The following is an 8,358-nucleotide window of genomic DNA, read 5'->3' as shown; positions in this document are numbered from 1 at the left end:
GTCCCCAGAAAATCAGCAGTGATGTTATTCAACTGACAAGGAAGGAAAAAGAGAAATGAAAACAGAAACAAAATAAGCTCAGGTTTGGGCCCCCAGGATCCACCCGGTATCTACCAATTTATTTACCCTGAAATCTAAAGATTCCAGGTGGAAACATTTTTATTTTTTAAAAGTATCTCCTTACTTTGTTGGGATTTTAGTGGCTACTCTTTGGAAGTTTCCTTGCACGGGGCTGACAGATAAGCTAAGGCAATTGCTTAAGATCTGTGGAGGGAACCGGGGCAGTTTCAGTGTTTCCTCATCTAGAACGCTGGATAGATGTCTTCGTGATGCCGAGATCTGCTCTTCCAAAATGTATCCATCTTCCATAAGAAAAAAAAATAAAAAGTTGGACAAGTCTGATTCTTTTTCATATAAAACACATGGCTGGGATTAAATACAACCAAAAGATGCTTCCTGATCCATTTAGGTCCTAGCTATGACCAGAGCTAAATGACTTACTTAGCAGTTTAGTCCAGGGCCTGAAAGATTAGATAATGGGTTGGTATCTTTATGTCTTGTGAACAGCGGTATGTATGTTAGCTTTTTAATGTCACACTAGTATTGCCCTCCCCATTCTCGTGACTCCCTGGTCATTTTTGTCTGTTCCCCTTGTTGAGTGTTTCTTTAGCTTTGGATTAATAAACTCCTAAACCTCTTAAATTCAGATCTACATTAATCAGACTCATAGCTCTACTTGTTATCCTAAGCACACACTGAAAATGGTCATCAGCTCAGAACAACTATTTTTCAATACAGTATTTAATATACATTAAAGTTGAGACAAGAGTTCCCTAGTTAAAATAGGAAGTGACCTAGTCTCAACCAAAAAACATATTCACATCATATTGTTCCTATGTTCCAAGACAGTTCGTCAATTTCTTCAAGATATTTAAAAGTACAGTATAAATTATTCTGTAGCTTCAGTCTCTTCCATTCAGAATTAAACTTAGACTGACTTGACAATCAATACTCATCTTTCCTTTTTTTCTAGATTTTTTAGAGATATGTTGCAAATAAGAGTCTATGTTGCAAATAAGAGTCTTCATTATATTAAGAATTTCTACTCTATTAGAACCCAGATTGTCTATGGCCATGCTACCCTGAACAAGCCCAATCCCATCTGATCTCAGAAGCTAAGCAGGGTCGGGCCTGGTTAGTACTTGAATGGGAGATCTCCAAGGAAGACCAGGTGCTGTAGACTTAAAAAAATAAGGGATTGTAAACTGAGACAAAGTCTTTGCAATTTGTGAAGTCAGCCAATGGTTGCCTCACCTAAAAAAAAGAAAAAGAAAAAGAAAAAGAGTGCAGATCAAAAGAGACAAGCATCGAAGCATCGTAACATTTTTAAATCTAAAAAAGTGAATAAAAGATCCCAGTTGTATGGTTTGTACAGCTCAGCTTTCAATTCAGTGGCCTGAAACAGCAAACGGTGTTTTCCCAGCCTTTGGTTTTTGGCTGCATTTGCCCAGGGTCTCTCATTAGCTGTTCCCAGGAGCTGGAAATGAGTTCCACAGGAAGGACTGATGCTTTGAACTCAATAGGTTTCTTCAGAGTGAAATGTTACACCGGGGTTCCAGTTAGAACCCAAGGCTGATTACTTGTGCTTATAGACCTCGCTTTCCTCATCACCGGATGGCTGTTTCTTCACTGGATGATTGATTGTGTGAGCATTTCGGTGGTTCCTCCTCAGAAGACCTCTCTATTACTTTTGGGGAAGCTCCAATGGCTTTTCTTTAGCAAACCAAGAAAATGACTGACTGAGCTCTGGAGCCACCCGCCGCCTCGATTTATAACCCAACAGCACCACTTACCAGGAGCGTCACTTTGAGTAAGTGGCTAATCCTCTCAAAGTCTTAGTTTCCTTACACCTTAAATGTAAATACTTAACAACACTGGCCTTAAAGAGTTGCTTTGAAGATTAACTAATCTGTATAAAATTTTACAACACTATATAGTAAGCACTCAAAATATGGATATTATAAGCTATTGTTATTATATTATTATATACAATATGCATATTATATACTAGCTTTTTCTGATTCCCTGGAGTCTCACAGAGTGTAACACAAATCATAGCATATTCTAACATACCCTTGAAATATATAATATGTACTCTTTTGGGTACACAGCCTTGAAAATCACAGCCTCTGTAGCAAACACCATAATGCTCTGTTGATGTGTCTTCTGTGTTTCTCAGGCCACTCCCTACATGCAAACACCTATCTGATGCAAATATCAGAGTTTTCTGCCTGAGGGCTTTTCATCTGGCTGTGGGAGCACACTCAGCCCATGGTCAGGATCAGCAGAAGTCTGGAGAGTTAATGAGTCTCAGAACCCTCCACCGATGACAAACAAGGAGTTGATAGATAAATATCACAGAGGTTCTCTTATGGGGCTGAGCCCCAGGTAGCCTCAGAGGTACCTGGCTTGGTGCCTTTTATTGTCTGCATTCCCTTTCCTGATTCACTTGTCCACTGTCCCAGTATTTCCTGGGATGACCTCCCAAATACAGCACTTACACTTGAATCCTTGTCTCTAAGTTAGCTTCTGAGGAATCCAAACCAAGACACCTCTTGATAAGTTCATTATAGCCATGTTTCCATTCAGCAAATGTGGGAACAAATTGTCTCTTCTTGGTTGAGGACCTAGAAAACCAAATGACTTGGTTTAGAGGCTGTACATTCTGTATATATGTATCTATGTATGTACATGGGCATTCTTAGAGTCGAAATCAGAGTCCAGCTCAATAGTAGTGCTGCCTTACCACTCCAATATGCAGAAATTTATCCATTTCTCTGAGAGTTCCCTTTAGAATATGGGTCTTACATGTTCCTCTTCTCTTCCTTTCTTGAAAAATGGACCTTACATCAGTAGCTGGGACCAAACCAGATAGGTAGCTTTGCATGGGGAAGAACGGAAGGCAAAGCAGCAGCACATGGGGTAGTAGAAGCTGAGTAGGATGAGAAGAGTTGCTGGGGCTGGGTGGGGCAGGGAGCCTAGAATGGCATGTTGGAACCTGCGTAGAACATATCTAGCATGCAGATCATGGTGTCCAGATGCTATCTGTTGCTAAAAGGAACCAGGGCTAATTCCAGAGTCAAGGTTGGGAAACTTAAAGTTGAGGCTGAAACATCTTGTGCCAGGGTGAAAAGAATAGTCAAGGACCAATGGGGGTGTGTCAGAAGGATACAGAGGTCACCTCGAAGTGGCTCCTACTGGTCAAATCTGGAACAATTTAAGCATGAAAAAAATAATATAATAACAAATTACGACTCTTGCATAGAAATTGAATTTGATGAAAAAAGAGGAATTTACAAAATCTCTAAGTACTTCCCACACAAAATACTTCTTAATTACCAAGGAAAAAAGAGTAACTTTACTGCGGAGAAGCCTGGCAGACAGGACCTTACGCAACTGATCAAGCTTAATGTCACTAATAATGGAACATGTCAAAATTGTTCACTGCCACCTGATAGGATGCAGTAAGATGCTTAACTGCTACGATATTCCTGCTAAAGATGCATAACATGAAAATAACCATGAGAAAATATCAGAAAAACACAAAATTGAAGGATATTCCACAAAATAACTGACACTCGAAAATGTTAAAGTCATAAAATTTGAGGAAGAACTGAAGAACTTTTCTAGATACTGAGAGCTATGATGGCAAAGACAATGCATGATTCTGGCCTGGATTCTTCCTATAAAGGCCATTATGGAAAAACTTAAATAGGGTTTGAGGATTAGATGGTGGCAGCGTTAACTTTCTGATTTTGATGGATGTGGTTTGGTTATACAGGTAAAAATCCTTATATATAAGGAATATATATATGAAATATAGAAAAATATCATGTCAGCCACTTACTCTCAAATGGCACAGAAAAAAATAGGAATATTTTCCCTATTCTTAAAATTTTTATGTAAATTTGAATTTCTTTGGTATCTACAGAAAAAAACCTACAGGTACCTATATTTAGAGATTATTCCCCTCCCACCAAAGATCAGTTAACCACTGGAAGACCCCAGTCAGCAAGCTCTGTCAACACATTTCCTCAGGCTTTCAGGGTCTCACACTGAAGGTTAACTGGTCCACCAAAAATCATCAGGCTCTGAGGAAGGCTTACAAACATGCCAGAACGAACAAGCAAAGGGCAAAAATAGCGCTCTCTCTCCCTCTACACACACACACACACACACGCACACACACACACGAACACACACACACGAGACAGAGGGCATCAGTCCATTATTTTAAACAATATCTGTGGAGCATTTGCAGGCTTATCACGAAAGCCCCACATGCAATAGTAGATGTTTTTTGAATGAGCGCTTCCATTTTCAACACAAATTTTTATTTTTCCCATGTTCTCCCAGACATATTCTCCCATGCTGATAGCTGAAATTAACTAAGATGGTTTCTGGAAGCTGTCTGGAAGAGACTTGATGGAGTCAAAAATCATAAATCAAATCCAAGTAGTAGTTTACCACCTAAGCTTTAGCATCAGACAGACTGGAGTTTGAACCGTGATCTGCCAATCATATCGGATGTTCTCCTTGACTACTCTCATCTGCAAACAGGAATAGGCATACCTACCCTCATTGTATGGTTGCGAAAGGAAATGAGATGATGTGTATACCTTTGCCCAGCACATAAAAAGTGCTCGTGAAATGGTGCTACCGATAGCATTATTTTTGTTGCTCACATTAGCTTCTCATAATCTCAAGACATATAGGTCTTCCTTCTGGGAGAGACCCAGACCTCATCATTTCTTCAGCCATGTTCTGTCAAAGAATACCCATGGTGAGTGTCTTCTGGTCGCTCTATTCACAAACCCCGTCCCACCAACTAGCACCTAGGCCCTGGCTTCCTAGTTATTAAACTATTGTCTCTCAGCATCAAACCCTATTTCCATATTTCGTTTGGTAATGCTAGAGCTGAGCCTCTAAAATCCTTTCTTTTCCATTGCCAGTGGCTCCCTTTTGGTTCCTGCCACAAGTGGACTCTAGAGGAAGGTTGTTCCTTCCCATCTGCAACCTGTTCTTGTTTTGGTTTTCTGTTGCTGTTCTACTTTCCTCTTCCATGTCATTCTGGTAATGCTTCTTCACACTGACAGCAGTGGCTTGTTCCAGATACTACAGTAGTGGAGACCATCTTGCAACACTAAACAGCTTTATCACACCCATTGGGGACAGCAGCTCTGCAGGGCCCTCCTCCAAGCCACTCAGTGCTGATAACTCCAATATCTTTCCTCTTCTTATAAATCTAGGGTTGTGCTTTTCTCTTTGCCTTTGCTTTTCTTCAGTACCTATTAACAATGAAAACTGAACAATTCTTTAAGTTCTTTCTATTAAAATTACCTCCTGACTCAACTCTGAGTAGTATACATGGGTTGTGCACCCTTCAGATGTCTATTTAGACTCTCTTCCAAGAACCCCTCTAAGAATAACCATGTGCCATAAGCTTAGTCAATTCTTCACCACTCTGTTAGATATAGGCATTTCTTAAATAACTTCGATCTCCATGACTGTTCGAGATAACCATAGCTCCCTGTCAGAGAAACACTGGTCACTTAATCTGATCTTTCCATTCAGATATGCTGGCCCCTTAGCACTACACATTTCTGCTTGTACCTGGCTACCGCCAACCATTTTCCTTTGCTTCTTACCTTCCAGTGATATCACTTGTAAAGATTCTTGACTCAGGCTAGTAACATAGAAGGGAAAATGGTTGAAATCAAAAGTAGCAGAGAAAGGGAGACAGACCTATAGGTACCATACCATATCACTTATTCTGCCTCTTTTCCACTTCTCCCATCTCCGGGTCACTCTGAAGGGGCCATCAGTATTTTCCTCAAACGTCAATTTCATCCTAGCCTTCCCTTCCTCAAGAATGTACAATGGCTCTTGTTGCCTGTCAGATCAATTCTAAACTTCTAAGCTAGACCCTGGGTATCATTAGCATGACTTCAGCCAGTTAGACTAACTACATTTGATCATCTTGAACAGACTTTTCCATTGTGTAGATCTTTTTTAAGAAAGAACTAGTTACAGCCTGGTGGAATAGACCTACTAGGGGCACAGGATGCCTGGGGACCTGGCTCATGGTTCAGCCAGTCTCAAAGCAAGCAGTCTGCAACGTGGTGTGCTGGGGACAGGGTGGATGGGGAGCCTTAGTTCCCATAAACCTTGGTCAAGGTCAAGAGGCAATCCCTCTGGAAAGGAAGCAAGCTTCTTGAAAGAGCTTGAAATTATCCTCACCCCAATTACATATTGTCAGGGGCCACCAGGCATCCTCAGGAGGATTTGAAGGCCAGGAAATCTCTGTTCTTTGCCCCTGAGGGCTGCGGTGCCCCCAAGTAGAAGGTCTCTTATGTGCAATTTGTATCCTTTATCTGCATTAAAGGAATATGAATACTTTCCTTATTTCGGTTGACATTTCATCAAACCACACATATCTACCACATAAATTTACACAAAAATAATTTGATTACTGAATAAATCTATAATGGCTATATTCCATAATTAAATAGCTATAAATACTAGTTGATTGTGTGGGCACTCTTCTGATTTTATTACATTATGTATTACCAACAAGGAAAAATTATCTGTGTCTAATTTATACAATTTAAAGAGGTGGTTCAGGCTATTCTATAGAATTCTAAGTAGCCAGGTAAAAAATAAAAAGTTTAGTCAAATTTCTGCATTTTTGGTCTGTATATCAAACACCTAGAAAGAAAAAAATTAGAATATGTAAAACATATTTACTTGTCTAACCACTATGCTGTACACCTGAAACTAATATGAAATAATACTGAATGTCAACTCTAATTGGAAAATAAAAATTAAAAAAGAAAAAAAAAACAGACCACAGATCATCCAGGGAGACAAATATTAATGTATATTTGAAAATAGGATGAGGGCCTCACTGTATCATGGATCTGAGGTGGTTCTAGCCAGGCGAAATCAAGCAAACAAGAAGAATGGGGGTTATAGCCATCTGCACCTTCCGTACACAATTGTGCCAGTGCGCACCCGCACTCAGACCAGTCCTTGCATCCATTCTTCAACCAGGCCACGCACCTGCACCCAAACTAGTCCTTGCAACTGCGCTGTTACTAGTCCAAACTTCCTCTTATTTTCACCCACCCACAGCTGTCACACTGAAAGTCAATAACTCAGCTAACATTTAGCAAAACTCCTACTGCATGCCTAGCACTATAAGAGATACCAAGGATACAGAGAAACAATAACTCATGACCTTGCTCCGCACGTGGCTCACAGTCTGGCATAAGAGATGTCAACGTAGCAACAGTCCTTGTATTTCTCTTCTCTTCCTGCTGGTGATTAATGACCTTTAGGCTCAAAGAGACAGAGTCACCTTTGGCTGCCACAAGGAAGGTCTTTCTTCCTGCACCCTCTTCACTTTGTGTCTGGGTCTTCGCTTTCTCTGCCTCCTGAAATCCAACGTTACAACGATGAAGAAGGATTCTCCCAGGCACTTAGGAGTCCCTCGAGTGCCAGGCTGATACAGCAAGTCCTCAGGAACAGAAAAAAAAAAAAAAGAGGGGAACCATTACCCCAAAATGCCTATTTCCTAACAGACTTTTGTTAAAGGGGGTCATTGTGAGGATGTGACCACCAGTCACCCCGCGAGCTGGACCTGAGCAACTGGAGGCTCCTCACCGCTCTCCTGCCCTTGGAATGTACGTTCTTCCCACTGTTTCCACAGTGGGAGCCACTATCAAGGACGCAGCCCTGAAAGGATAAGGTGTCATTGAGATCATTGGGACAGTGTATGTGACTGGACCCCATTAAGGCCTCTGTCGAAACTTTCAAGGTTCCAGTAGGTGGCTGTGGAAATCTTTATCTTGTGGCCAACCCAAGACAAGCCTCATATGTATGTAAGTTCTCTTGTTTATTAACACTGCCACCTGTCAAATAACAATAAATAAATAAATAAAAACATATTTACATATTTACATATTTTTAGTGTTCCTACTGAATTTTTACTTGGCTAATGATGATTTTCCTTTAATGTTAAATATTATGTTTAGGTTTTTTCTCATAAGTCGACTTGGTACCAAATTATCCTTATTTTTGATGTGTCTGTCATGACTTTTTAAATATATTTACTGTTATTCATTTCACTTCAATGTTTCTTCTCAGTTATGCTCTTGCCATATACTCTATTTTAGCTATTTCATGATTAGGATTTGGCATATTTCAACTCTTTTCCGCTCTCTTCATTCCTCAAGGATGTATGTCCTTAACTTAGCTTGATTTCTTGCTTAATGTTACAAACTTCTCTGATTTCAG

The 8,358-nt window shown here is 40.2% G+C and overlaps 1 pseudogene; it reads left to right on the top strand.

Moving 5' to 3' along the window:
- Positions 1-1,124: 1,124 nt before the first annotated feature.
- Positions 1,125-1,243, top strand: LOC118609505 (annotated as a pseudogene).
- The last annotated feature ends 7,115 nt before the right edge of the window (positions 1,244-8,358 follow it).

This window comes from Rousettus aegyptiacus, unplaced genomic scaffold (genome assembly GCF_014176215.1).
Source record: "Rousettus aegyptiacus isolate mRouAeg1 unplaced genomic scaffold, mRouAeg1.p scaffold_m13_p_11, whole genome shotgun sequence".
Taxonomy (NCBI): Eukaryota; Metazoa; Chordata; class Mammalia; order Chiroptera; family Pteropodidae; genus Rousettus; species Rousettus aegyptiacus.
This window is presented reverse-complemented; position numbering and strand designations above follow the sequence as displayed.